Genomic DNA, 14,218 nt, shown 5'->3' on the forward strand with positions numbered 1-14,218 from the left:
AGCAGAAATAAGGTAGACCCACCCCTAATTGAGATTGCAGTGTCTCCTTCACTCCAAACCCTCTCTGCTTGTGCCCAGCCGAGCTCTAAGCCATTGTGCTGCTTTCACCAAACCCAGAGCTGAATCTGTTGCTGGCAGAAACCAGAGCAAACTGGGGGCTGTTAATGAGTGCTGACTTGCAATGGTTTCTCAGAAACCATTATGTTGTGAAGGCAGATCCAAGTGCTGTGCTCTTCAGCCACTGGAATGCAGTATCCCTCGCCTTAACATGCTTCCTGCAACGGGGAAAACCAAGTGGAACTTGCATCAAGCTGGGGTGGCTCCATACCAGCCAAAAATGCCCTGGAGCAAATATTTATTTGCCCTGATAAGGGGGCATTTAAGACCCTTGTGTGCTCCTCTAGCAGTTCATGGTGACCTCTGCAAGAAGGTCACTGCAGTAAACTTCACCCTTAACAAATGATGGGGAAAGAAGAGAGGGAAGAGCAAAAAAAGGAAGGAAGAAAGGAAGAAAAAAGAGGATAGAAAAATGAATTTTTTGGTAATTAGTTTGCAACATAGTATAAGTAAATGATAGTTAATCCTAAATTAAATGACATGGAGTAAAAAAAGAATAGAGGGTGCGGAAAGACAGACCAACACACGCAGACATGTGTGACAAGTTAACTTTCAGAGTCTCTCTGCAGAGTCACTATGGCACTAATGAGCACTCCTGTGATGCGAGGGGTGGATGCCATGTTCCTGGTATCTCAGAGGAGGGTTCAATTCTGTTCTCAATTACACCACCAGAAACTTAGAGTAACTCCCTTTACATCTGTGAAAATGAGATCAAAACCAGACCCAAGGTCCCTGCTCCACAAAGCTTGCTGTGTACTGTTGACAGACAAAATGATGAGCAAAGACATCAAACCTCTGAGAAAAAGAGAAAAATAAAGGTGACCAAACAGCAGGAAAAAGGGGTGGGGGAGAACTACTCTTAGAAAAGCAATTATAGCTTCTGTTTCATGTTTCCTTCTTTATGTTTAGTGGAGACCAAGGGTGTCTTGCTTTTAAAAGCCAGGTGTGGCTGTAGGAATGGAGAGAAGCTGAGAAGGAATTAATGGGAATTTCAGAGACAAAAAGAACTAATGACTTTACTCTAAAAGATCTCTACAATATCCAGTTGAGGCCAGTCTCCTGACTTACCAGGGTTGGTACCAGTCTTCAGCTGGCAGGAAAGTCTGTGGGTGCTGTCCTACCCTGCCACACAGAGGAGGCATGAGGCTCTTTTAGTAAAGGAGTGCACAAAAGATACTATGCAAAGGGAGCTGGTGTTGCCATAGCTTGTTTCCCAAAAAATCTAGGCCTGAAAACACAAACCTAGGGGTGATCTGTACTCCTGTTTTGAAGTGGACAGTCTCTTTCAGCAGGTATGAACTTCCTAATCCCAAGCAGCAGGGCTCTGCTCCGCCTATCAATAAAGATCAGAGCTTGTATGCAGCAATGACTCAGATACACAATGGAAAATGGTGCATATGAACATGCACACATATTTCCATGCATGCACATGCAAGGGTTCAAATTTAATTTTGGGCAATACCTTAACACTTTAGGCTGAATGGCAAAATAGTCAAAATCAAAAACTGCCAATCACTGCCACTAACTTAGAAAAATAAAATATGCCTAACAGTGTAACTCCTGGCTTATGGTGCTGGGACTTCACTGGCTATCAGTAGTCATGCATGAATGGGCCAGAAATCCTCTGAAATGCATAGGGAGTGGAGCCAGTGGGGAAGGCATCAATTTGCTTTTTCCAGTAGCCAGCATTCTCCTTCCAGTCCATTTTTGGGCAACCAGGAACTCACCCATGAGGGCTCTTTCTAATGTGGCACTGGCTAAAGGCAAACATGCTTTATCTATCTGCAGTAGATAGGTCAGCAGAAAGAGTAAAAGCCCAGCTTCTCACCTGCCCCCACTGCTCACCTGGGGCTCCTCATCTGGGGGCCCAGGGCAGGCAGGGCTGAGCCAGCCTGGGGGTTCCTGGGCTGGAAGGAATCCCTCTGCATTGGCCCCAGGTAAAGAGCTCCCCAGTCACAGGGAAGCTCCTTGAGACTGCTGGGACCTGGCAAAATGTTTCTGCCACATGGTGCTTTTGGAGGTGCAGTTGAAGTAAAATGAAGGCTCTTGGTGAATTTTTAATCAACTGAGACTGCCGCATAAGGAGGGCTGCAGAATTCAGCATCCCTTTACCAATATGCTGACTAATAGCCTTGATTAAAATCCTAGGGCACTTTTTGTAGCACACAGGAGCATTAATTCCAGTTCAGTTAATTACCTGTGCCTAAAGAAATGCCATTTGCAGCTTCAGCCAGGCCTGAAATTCTTTACCTCCCCTCTTAAAAAAATGGTGCTGTATTCACACACACAACTGCCCCATCTCCCTGGGATCCCAGGTCCTCTGTGCCCCTTCCCCCAGGAGGCAGGAGGCAGGATGATGCCTGCATGGTGACTCCAGATTCACAGACGAAAGATGCGATACAAGGGCAAAAGATACGCGCTGCCTCCATGACCTGATTTTGTCCTTTTCCATTTATCAGATGTTGGGTTTTGTAGCTTATGGCTGTTTCAGCTTCTTTTGTAAGCACTGCATTTTTAAATGGGAACTCTCAACTGCGCTGCAGTGGCAGCTGCCATTTTGCATTCATGTGCAGAGAGTGAGGCAGCGAAGGAGCTCTGAAGAAGAACTCATATTACTTCTTTTTTTCTCCTTGTTTTGCTGTTGCATTTAAATATAAAATAAAGGTCATCCTGACTGAAAGGATAGAATTGTTCTATGGAAACACATAATGAGTGCACTGGATGTAAAAAGGGCAAATGTCCTTTAAGCAAAAACACAAATCAAATTACCTTTTTTAAAAAACCCAGCTTTTTCATCCTCAGACAGTTTCTTTGTGTGACTAGTGTGGGTCAAGGCTCAAGGAATTACAAACTCACATGAGCTGCCACAGTTGCAGCAGAGGAAATACTTCCACTGCACAGGAGCCATTTTCCTCTCTGAACTTTCCTAGTCACTGAGTGGAGAATTTTAGGAAATGATAAAGCTGAAAAATTTGCAGATAAAAATTACTTTTTCATGTTTGACCTATTTCATGTGCTGCTCAAACCTAAAATTATTAAGCATCTCCAGTAACACTATTAGGCTTACTGCTGTGAGGTTTATCCCGATTTGAAGGCTATGGAACTTATAGAAAGGAAATTAAACACAGCAGAAAGGAAGCCAGTGGCAGAAGGAGTTTCCAACTGTACCTGCCTAGTGCCTGTTGCCCCACTGGTACAGAAAACATATAACCTGACCTAAAGAAGTAATTTCATGTTTTCTGCCAGGTAGGCTCTGCAACAGGAATGTGCAGAAGGGGGCACAACGCTGCTCCTTGATGAGCAAATGACACCCTGCAGCCCTCTTCCAGCAGCTCTTCTTTACACTGCCACACACAGAAAACAAAGACCTTATCTGGTGTAACACAACCCAAACCTACACCATAAATGCAGCAACGCTGTGATGGCAAAAATGCTGGGCTTGTAACAATGAAGCTGTTTGCAGTACAGTTTCCTTCCTAGCCTTCCCTATCTCATCCCTTCCAAAGATGTTCCCAGCTAAGCAGCAACTGCTTGTTATAAATCAGAAAACTTTGGTGGGTCACAAATGGGGGAAATCAGAGCTCTGTTGGGTGCAAACACAGCGACACAATGTTGCAGGCCAGAGGCCACTTACGTGTTGCAAAATATATTTAAAAACCTGGTCTATACATGCACTGAGTAGAAGAACAAACGTGAAACTTCATCAGCCCAGCCAAGAATTAACCTGGAGTTTGGAGAAACACACTACAAAACCTATGAGAACAATGATATCTTAGCATTACTATGCAAAACTGAGTTTCCACCCAACACATTATGACAGCCCTTTTTAAATGGAGATGCTCAATGACAGGAAAAGGAAGGAAATTGAAATAAATGGGAGTTTCCAATCATAATAAGAGCCTTGGAGGAGAAAGATCGATCCCATCTAGAAAGAGGTTTTAAAGAAGGATAATAGTAACAGTTCAATCCCCATCTCTAACTACCACTTTGGAGGCAAATGATTTAAACCTGTCTTATCAGTTGCTTTTACTCTGTTGGACTATTATAAGCAATATTTTACTTTTGTATTTTCCATAAATATAGTGCAATATATGTACACTCAGAATATAATCCAATTAATACAATCATGCACACACATAGCAAATGATTGGAAATTTCAAACACATAGACTATGCAGCACTGTCTGCCCCAGGCAATGCAAAAACTGTGACTTACACGTCAAGCCAAAATGGGAGTAATTTTAAAGTCTCAATTTTAAAAAAAAGTTTGGAAAATTGTCTTGAGGAGATCTTAATTCATGTTCTGCCTTCTGAAACTTCAGGATTCCTATCTGCCAGATTTTCACACAGCCAGAAGGATTAACAGATGCATCCAGAATCTGAGACTGAGAACTATGTCAGGAATTTGAAATAAACTATTAATCTCCGACAACTCTGGAAAAGGCTGAACTCAAGTGACATCCTCATTTATTTCATTTTAAATACATGTCACTCCCAGACCCTGACTGGGTTTTTGCAGACTCAGTAACCCTCCATAGGTGATTTTCCTAGTGAAAATGCAACCTACAGTGGATACTGGGCACAAGCTGTGAGGTCCAAACTGTTGTCAGTGGCCGTGAACTGCTGGCAAGCCCTGAGGCTGGGGTTCCCAACCACCCCCACACCACCTCCTGCCCTGTTGCTGCCTCACTACAATACTCATTTGAGCAAAGAGAGTAAAGAAAAAGCAACCACATGAATTTCCTAAAACTGATTTCTAAAGGGGAAGAAGGGAAAAGTCCCTGCAGGTGTTGCCACAAGCTGGGATGCTCTCCTGCCACGGCTTTATAATCCAAATGGAGTTTTTCAGTGCACAGTAGCTTCAAGCTCGCAAGCGCTGGCTGCAGGGCAGATGTCCAGCAGGTTGCTCTGCCAGTGGCAGCTCTCTCCTCATGTGTCAGCACCAGCAATTTTGGCAAAGTGTCTCACTGTGAACAGGTGAAGCATTAATTTTGCGGCAGCCTGGAGAAAGAAAACACTCGTGGAAGCTTTCAGCTTTTGAAGTTTTCAACTTTTTGCTCCAAAAATCAGGACTGTGCTGCCAGCCAGGCTGCATGTGGGCAAGGGTGAGTCTGTCAGATGGGGCTCTGCTCTCATGCTGTGGTGCCTGGAAAGCTCGTGCCAGCACCCTGACTGGTGCCACTGGACACCTGAGGTGAGTGGGGCTGTGAAAACACTCAGCAGCAGAAAATCCTCCCCATCTGTGTTTCTTATGCTGCCCCTGAAGAGCATTGTATTTATCATCTGCTTTGAATCCTTACAAGGAATTCTGCTCCCATCCTCCACCGAGTCAAAGCTGATGTGTACAATAAACAACCAAACAAAAATAGGTAGGACCGGGTCTCAACTGCACGTGCTGCTAGCAGGGAAAGCAGTCTTTTCAGCAAAGCTATCTGTGAGCAGCATGGAGTAGGTAGGGAATTCCAGGCTGTGGAGAACGCACAGCCTGCACTCAGAGCTGCTCACGCCAACACAAAGTATGGTGTTACTACTTCATGAAAACCTTGGGAGACAGTGCTCCTTTACCTCCACCTCTGCTACCAGAAACATGTTACTCAATGCTTCCTTCAGATGCAGTCACTACAAAGCAGTGCAAAACATGCCTACTGACACACTGATAGGAATTTTAAATTCGTCAGCATCTTTGCAAGCCCTTAACTCTGCATCTGTCTGAAAGCAGGAAGATTCACTCCTCTGCCTTTTTTTTTTTTTTTTCAAACTGCGCTTTTTTTTTCCTGCCCAGAAATTCCCACAATATCTCCATTTACCAAAGCTGAGGGGAGCTTTAGGAAACTACTGTTGCCACTATGAAACATGCAGGCTCCTTCACTCCTCCTGCAGCTCCATGTTTCTTCTCCTGGAAGAACATCCTAATGGTTGGATTCAGTGATCCTAGAGATCTTTTCCAACCTTAATAATTTTATGATCTACAGAACTGTGTACTAGTTGTAATGTACTAGACACTGACCCTCACCATTTTAACTTTAGTGTCTGCTGGCTTGCCAGAAGCCTTCGGTCTTGGTATCACCTGATTGCCTGAAAACCTGTTTTGATGTAAAACTAAATTTCTTCTAGCTAATCTCACTGCAGATTAATGAAGACTTGAAACAGTTCAAAATGTTTCAAAACCTAGAATAATAATAATAACAATAATGACTTCCTTTCTTTTCTTTTTTGAGCAAATCGCAGGTATGTTGGACATGATTTCTGCACACCTGGGGCTCCCAGTGAAGCAGAACTATCTGCACATTTTCTCTTTATCACAGCAAGAATTCCTGCAGGCCCAGGAGGCCAGAGAACTCAGCATCATGACAATTACAACGACTACAACTTTCTTGTGAAATCGAGAACTCAGCAGAGGTACAAAGAGGTGTAAATAGTATCCAATGAATCATGTGAGAAAGGTAAAGCCAAGCTGCAAAACATCCTCTCTCTTCTTGGCTCCCAGCCTGGGGGCTCAATCTTACCATAAAAATCCTTCACAGATTATCTAGCAGCAGAGCATATAAATCTCCTTTTATTTCAAAGCAGTAGGTAATCAATACCCTCAATAAGACAAAAACACAACTCTCTTTAGAAGATTGGTTTTTTGATAGAAGACAGGAAATAAATATTCCTAATACGTACCTACTTACTTTTAAATAATAATGGCATCACTCAGTAATGTGTGATGCCTCAATTAGAGCCCCATTGTGCTATGAGATGTACAAACAGGTCAAACTGGTTCAAGCTATTCTTGTGATAATTTCTGAAAATGAACAGAACATGGGAAACATCAAAATGCTGAAGGTAAAGCCTCCTGTAGTTCTGTCAGACATCTTGACTTCAGAAATCCCCAGGAAACAAATGAAGCAAACTACTGGGATAGGCAATCTTAGCATGAGTAAATAAATAAATAAATGAAAAAAATGAAAGCACTGAAAACTGATTTTACATTAATTCTTGTTTCATGAATTGCAGGGATGAAAGGCAGCAAAGAAGTGTGTCTGGTGAAGTAACTCTCTGTTCTGATAATGCACACACATGCACTCACACGTACATGCACTTGCCCTCTTCCTACATACAGTAAAAAAATCACTGTGCTTTGATTTTCATAAGTAATAAATGAGTCACATCTAGATATAAATTAACATGATTGATACTGAAGAGCAATCCACTACTTTAAATTTGCCCACTGGCAGTTGCACACACAGATATTTTCAGTGTTTTTTAAATTTGATTTTTCAAAAATGAAACTACCTATCATCCCTCAGTGTCTGAGACATGGATGAGAGGTGGTTTATCCCAGTAGGCTCCAACACTGAGAGATTGTATTTCCCAGATCGCCTTAAAAATGGGTTAGAAATATGATGATGTAATGAATTTCCAAACTTCCCTTGATTTTGTTGCTAATTACAGTTACTCTGACCACCTTTATTTTCTTTAAATAGTGCTTTCCATCCCCACTATGTACAGTAAGAGATGTAGAGACTTCAATGCTGTTCAGCTATGTACAGCCTTCCACAACAGCTCCAAAGATCCTGGAGGTGTAAAATGCAGCAGATCAAAGTTCAGTTACTGTTATTATGAGAACGGATAGAAATTTTTCCTCTGGAAAACAATTATGCAGAAAACTGGGTTTCTGCTTAAGGAACGCTTTCTACTACACTTCTGTTTTCTGTTGAAAAATGTCAGTACACTAAATCCTGTAGATCAGAGGTGTTAAATGCTGCTGCAGTGAACCTGGGGAACTATTTCCATGTGTTGCTCATGGTCTCACCTTGGGGTCATATCCTGCATGCCTCAAAACCCCACATCAGGTGCCCATCTGGGATGGGCTGTTTCTCCTTACCTCATGGGAACCATTGGTTTGACCAGGCTAAAGGGGAGAGTGGAAGCCTTAAGTATCTATAACTATAAAAGTCATGAAGTACCCTGGCAGTGTTTCAGAAGCAATATATATAGGTGTTAGGGAACGTACTTCATTGAAACCTCACAAACTTTATGTGAGAAAAAAAATCCCTCCATTTTCAGTTTCAATTACCATCATGAGAAGCTGATGTGATAACAGTACCAGTGTCAAGTGAAAAGCAGATAGGAGGACCTGCTCTCTGCCTGGGGGAGTTTGTGATCTAAGTATTTCACCACTGTCTGCCAAAGTAATATGCAAAGGCATGGTAAGAAAGATATAAGCAAATACTCCAATTTGTGTATCTAAAATATTACTAAGTGCTGACTCCTCTCATCCAGTGTCTCTCAGCTGCGTAATTCTATGTAGAAAACAGAGTTAAGGAGTGTCTTCAGGGCCAGGAAATTACTTAAAGATCAACTGTAGATTTCATATCTAAAGTATGGCTGGTAAAAGAAAAAGAAAAATCTGCAGGCAAGGTTAGCAGCACTGGTGGGGCAAATGAGTCAGAGGACAGTGTGGAAGAGAAGCATGCAGAGGAGAAACCCTCTGAGGGGATAAGGGTGCTTGAGCATAAAGGGAGGAAACAGAGGTAGCTATTCAAAGCAGGTGGCCACATGGCTATAGAGAGGGAGATGAAAGAAGTAAGGTTGTGGAAGAATAGGAGTGGTGTTTAGGGAGCTGGGTAAGTTCTGGGTGGAAGATGGGACTCTGGCCAAAGCTTCTACTGCAGATAGTTTGGGACATGAGAGCAAGTGGACCCAAAGGTGACCAAGGGCTTTTGGCATGAGGGTCAGGGTGGAGAAGCAGGATGGTGAAGTACAGCCACATGTTTCCAAACCAGGTACCTTTGTGCAGTTCTCACTGCAAAACTACCTCATCTTTCCATAATGAGCTCAGGCAGCCCTGGCCTCTCTCCAGCCACCATCTGAGCTTCATTTTACAATACTGATGTTTGGGCAGTTGCAAGTGGATTGTAAGCAGATGGGAGATCATCACTGTATGCTCTCCATCGCTGTAGCCCTTGCAGTGCTAGGACTAACACCTGAGCTTTTTCCTTTCCTCCAGGGAACTCTCATGCCTTACAATGGTTCTGCAGTCAGAAGGTCCTCTGGGTTACAGGGAGCAGACCTACAGATCCTATTCCTCCTGTCTTCCCATGGAAAAGCCATGTCCTAAGAGGTCTCCCACCCAAAGACTTATCTACCATAGGCACCTGTGACAGATGTGAACCACATGGCCGGGCAGGGGAGAACAATGCTGCTGGAACTCTGGAGAGTGATCACCACAGGCTGGTAGGCAAGAGGTACAGGAAAAAACTGCTGCATTCCAGTCTGAAGATGTGCCAGGAGCACATTCAGCAGCCCGGACCTCAAGTTGAGGAAAGAAAGAGAGAAACTTGCAGCAGCTTTGTTCAAAAAGAGGGTCTTAAATACAGAATTTAGGAGAGACTCAGGTCTGTCCTAGCAATTGAAGGGTTTCACTTTTTGTCATCAGATGTGAAGAGAGGACAGCAAAACAGAAGCTGGTACTTTACAGAGATCTCCCAATTCCCATGTCAACCCATGGGTGCAGTTACATAGTTCAAAGGAGGAGAATAAATTCAGGCACCTTTGGAGAGGAACAAAGCAACACCACCACCTTGAAAAACCTTTCCTGTAAGTGACTTGGTCCTTTCCAGCTCACAGGCCTGGTCCCCAAGGAAAGAAGTGTTGAGCAGCTCTGTCAGAGCAACCAGAGTTTATCACAAGTTTTCTTGTCCATGGCTGAATTCAGGTCACGCCTCCATGATCATTAGTCCTGGCTCTTTGCACTCAGTACACATTTGATCTGGATCAGCCCAGGGCACATAATCACATTTAAGATGAATTAGCTAGAACACATGATATGGAGTTTATGCTGGCCTGACGCCAGCTGTGGGAGGATGAACGACACCCGATCCTGCACAGAGCCTGCCAGCACAAAGTTTCCCTGGTGCTGTTTTTGGAACAAACGTGAACCAGCAGAGCCACATCAGTCCCCTGGAACCAGCCCTGCACACAAACTGGTTGCTGCCTTTTTGATGCAGTTATACTTAGTCAGAGGCAGACTGACTAAGTCTCACTTAATTATGAAGTCAGGGCAATCAGACTTACTCTTAGTCAAATCACATTTCAGTCCTTACATCAGAGTTGTCCCACAGATAGAAGGATCTACATTACACCTAGACTGGGTGTAAACAAACACATGATACCTTCTTAGCTTTGTCTCCTTCCTTGCTGGGTCTGCTTAGGGCACATCCCATAGTTCTCCAGTACTAGAGCAAGAAGAGCAACATTCTCACGCCTCCCTCTGCATTTTGGAAATGAATTGCCTTACCCTTTTGGGCACATAAAAGAAAATTAGAAGACTCTCTTGACAGACAGCTGATTTAGCCTGTGACTTTACTGTTGAGTTTCTGCACCATCAAACTAAATACTGGGAGGAGAAAGAGGCAGGATGAGAGACCCCCTGGCCAGTGCCCACTATTTTATTGCACCAAAGCTGTCACCGTCAGCCGCTATCTCTGCTTGAAAACATGTTCCCAAAACATCTGCTGTGCGTGCCACTGCTAGCCATTTTAAAATACCATAGATTATATGACTTTAATGGAGTTCAACATGGTAGTTAGAAAGTATAGAAAACTGGCAAGTGTTCAAAGTGGAGTGTATACATAGGCAGACAACACAATGCACTGTTTTCCTGCTAGTGTCTGGGTGACAATATCTATACATGCCATTCCAACATGAGCTTGTAATCAAATATTTTCATATTCAGGTTAAAAATAGAATAAGTTTTCTGAAACAATTATTGTACCAGTTATCTTCTACTAGATACAATTAAATGGTACTCAAACTTCTTGGATTGAATACCTAACAGATAACTTGGAGGAAAAACATAAATTCTAGAAAATAAAAGCAATAGGTGCCTCACATGGGGATGCTCATAGAAGTAAGAGAGTTTGAGGAGAGCCCTGAACAGCAATTCCACCATTCTCCTCATGACAATGAAGGGAACAAATGGAAGAGAAAGGCAAAGAGACAACCTGGTTCATCTCCTGGCCTCCCATTTTGCCTTGTCCTTTGTCTTAGTCTGCTTTTCCCTAGTAGGACAAATAATTTCTATCCTACATCTTGAACCACATAATTCTTTTATTTCTAAGGTGTGATAACATTTCCTTATTCCTGGCAGTTGTAAAAGAAAGCTTTCAAGGGCCTTGGTGAAACATCTTCTGTTCTAGCCTAGCTGATTCATGAGATAATCTGTTCTTAACAAATACAGTCCTAAGCCTGTAGTTCTTAAGTTTTAGATCAGCACAATATTCATTCCTTGCTGTGACTCAGTGGAGGCTGCAAGAGATGGCGGAGGGGGAAAAGAAAAGTATTTTTATAGCAGGTTATTTTTATTAGAAAATAGTGTGTTGTATAAAAACGGCTTTATTGAATTGAGGTGTTCAAAGCAATTCCTGCAGAGTACGATTATAGTGAGCAGAGTGCAGGTGAGAAGGTCAGAACTGCAAACTAAATGCAATTTATTCCACTGGTGCAGAAACCTAGGAATGTAGTCCAAGGTAATCATAAACACGTGTGATACAAGTATCTCACATGCATAGAGGTACATCCCACCACAGAAATCTTGAACTGTACTCAAAGGCACTAACAACCACAAAAAGTAAAAATAGCAAAAAGTACAAACTTTTAGTCTCCTCACTAAATCATGTAATAGATTATGTTCAGCACAAGTTATGAGAACAAATACATGGCTAAAAAGACTACACTTGTCATATGCTTAAATAAAGCATTTCTGGAAAAAAAGGTAAAAATGCAGAAAGAGGGATGTGTTTGGGTGTGTCCATATGAATCCATAGTAAAGCCCAAGGCACAAAGGAGATCAGCTTGAAAATAAAACCCAGGTGGTACATTAAGTGTACATAGGTAACCAAACAATACAATGCAGTGGAAGTAGACAGGATTCAAGCCAGTGAAAGGGGGAGATAAGACATCTGTAAACTGCCCAGGGGACACAATGTATGAGATCATACTGATACTGCAGCTGTTTTGATGCATGAAAACCAGGACAGCCATTCTGCAGAATGATCTCACATTAAAGTTCATTAAAGACTGAGCTCTTACTGTCCAGCTGCTACCTGCTGCAAGCTTATCTCAGATGCCCTGTGTCCAGTACAGAAGTGGGCAAGGAAATGCACAATGAGAGAGTCTCATAAAAAGCAGAGCTCATTTGCAGTGCCATGAAGATGGAGGGGATGAGGATGGGGAGAGCAAGAGCAGTACACAGTGAAGTCACCAAACCACCTACTGCAGTCTTGTATTTAGTCTGAAGACTAAACTGCTCTGAATGCAAAACCAAACTGTTCACCAGCAGTATTTTGACCAGTGGTTTAATGAAACTCAGCCAGCCAGAAAAAAACACATTTATACATATTGACTCCTCAATAATTACCCAAGATGAAAGCAAATGAGAGTGGAGGTGGGGGTGGGAAGGGTCACTGGGAAAGGAGGTTTTTCTCTGTTATTCTGCAGCTCATTCTATGTATTTTCTGAGTGGCATGTTCTTGTCCATACCAATCTCAAGGCTTGTCACCTCTAGTTGTGCTTAAGCCTTCCAATTTGCCAGTGGAAATTAGATATTCAAGTCTTGCAAGTATAGATGCCATGTCCAGCAGCAAAAGACCACACAGACCATATTTGCTCCACTGGCATTTTATTACATTAAAATAACTGTGAGCCAAAAAAAGCTTAGAGTTACTTTAATACAAATTTCTACTCACCTATATTCTCCTCTGCTTCAAAAAGAAAGACAAAATGTAGAAAAAGGCCCAAGGAAACCCAACACATGGAAACCCAGCACATGGTACATTTCTTGAAAGAACAATCCCTTTCTCTGAAGAGCATCTGCAGTATAGTATGTCAGTCAGAAAATAAATGGAATTTCCTGCAATTAATCAATTTAATAAAAAAATATGTGACAGCCTTCCTTCAAATGCTGCACATGGTTTGGTTGTATTTCTGTTTCTGAATCTTTTGATCAATCATGGAAGAAAAGTAACTGGCCAGGCTTGCTCTACTGAAAATGAAAGATGAACTGGGAAGCTAATTTATTTTACTTGGAGAAAGAAACAAAGACAAACTGACCAAAAAGCCAAACCAGGCCACTTGCCAAACCAATTATTTGTGTCTTGCCAATCATTTCAGCCCACATTGGTTCCTCTAACAAAACTGAGCAGCCTGTTCATACAGTTATTTTCCTAACAATGAAGAAGCAATCCAAATTCTTCTGGACTGTTTCCAAACAAATGTTGAATATAAATTTACATTCTGGTAATTTTTAAAAAGAATGAGTGGAGGCTTTCAGGCCTCCACACTTACTAATACCTATTAAGCAACCAGAATGAAGCTGACTCACAAGAGAAAATGTCTTCTCAGCTGATGGAGCCATAAAATTTGGCATTTCTGGCTTGTGTCTGGAGAGGTAAGTGATTTCCTCTATAAATTATGCTCAGACATGCCACTATCCAAACCAGAACTACACAGCAAACACAGGTAGGGGAAGATTGAAGAACAGGACAAGGTCCTACTGGATACAACCAGGTTTGCACTTGATTTATGGTCTCACAGCCTGAACATACCTCACTAGTGCTGCTGCTATTGTAACAAAACAGACTGGTATGCAGGTTTGTGATAATAATGTTTGTTGAAAGAGTTTTCTCAGTTTTTTATTCATGCTTCTGCCTTTTTTTTGGCCTTCCTCTAAAGGAGGTTTGAATAAGCAAGAAATGTAAAACTAGAGGGGAAAAAAGGTCTGTAAAGGCTTTTTAAGAGAAACTCATAAAACCATGCAGTTACTTCACAAAGATATGGGACCAAAATGCTAATTATTATTTGGGACTCTCCTAAGCATTTCAGACACCCTTTGCACTTTGAAGAGCCTGATCTGGAGGCACAGTCCTCCCAAACTCTATAAATATTGGCAACTTTCTGACTGAAGCAGCAGTGAATGGGAGCTGAGTGGAAGAGAGCAAGACTCAAGTGTATTCAGGCCAAATTCATCCTATGGCACCAGTGACTCAATCCCTTACACACCTGCTTTTCTTTAAATGTTACAAACAGCCCCTGCTCATGCAGTGACAATCAACAGC

At 42.3% G+C, this 14,218-nt stretch overlaps 1 protein-coding gene across 1 annotated transcript in view; it reads right to left on the reverse strand.

Annotated features, from left to right (window-relative positions):
- Positions 1 to 14,218, reverse strand: part of NHS (NHS actin remodeling regulator) — a 248,617-nt gene that overhangs the window by 149,440 nt on the left and 84,959 nt on the right. The window lies entirely within an intron of this gene.

The sequence above is a fragment of the Aphelocoma coerulescens genome, chromosome 1 (assembly GCF_041296385.1).
Source record: "Aphelocoma coerulescens isolate FSJ_1873_10779 chromosome 1, UR_Acoe_1.0, whole genome shotgun sequence".
NCBI lineage: Eukaryota > Metazoa > Chordata > Aves > Passeriformes > Corvidae > Aphelocoma > Aphelocoma coerulescens.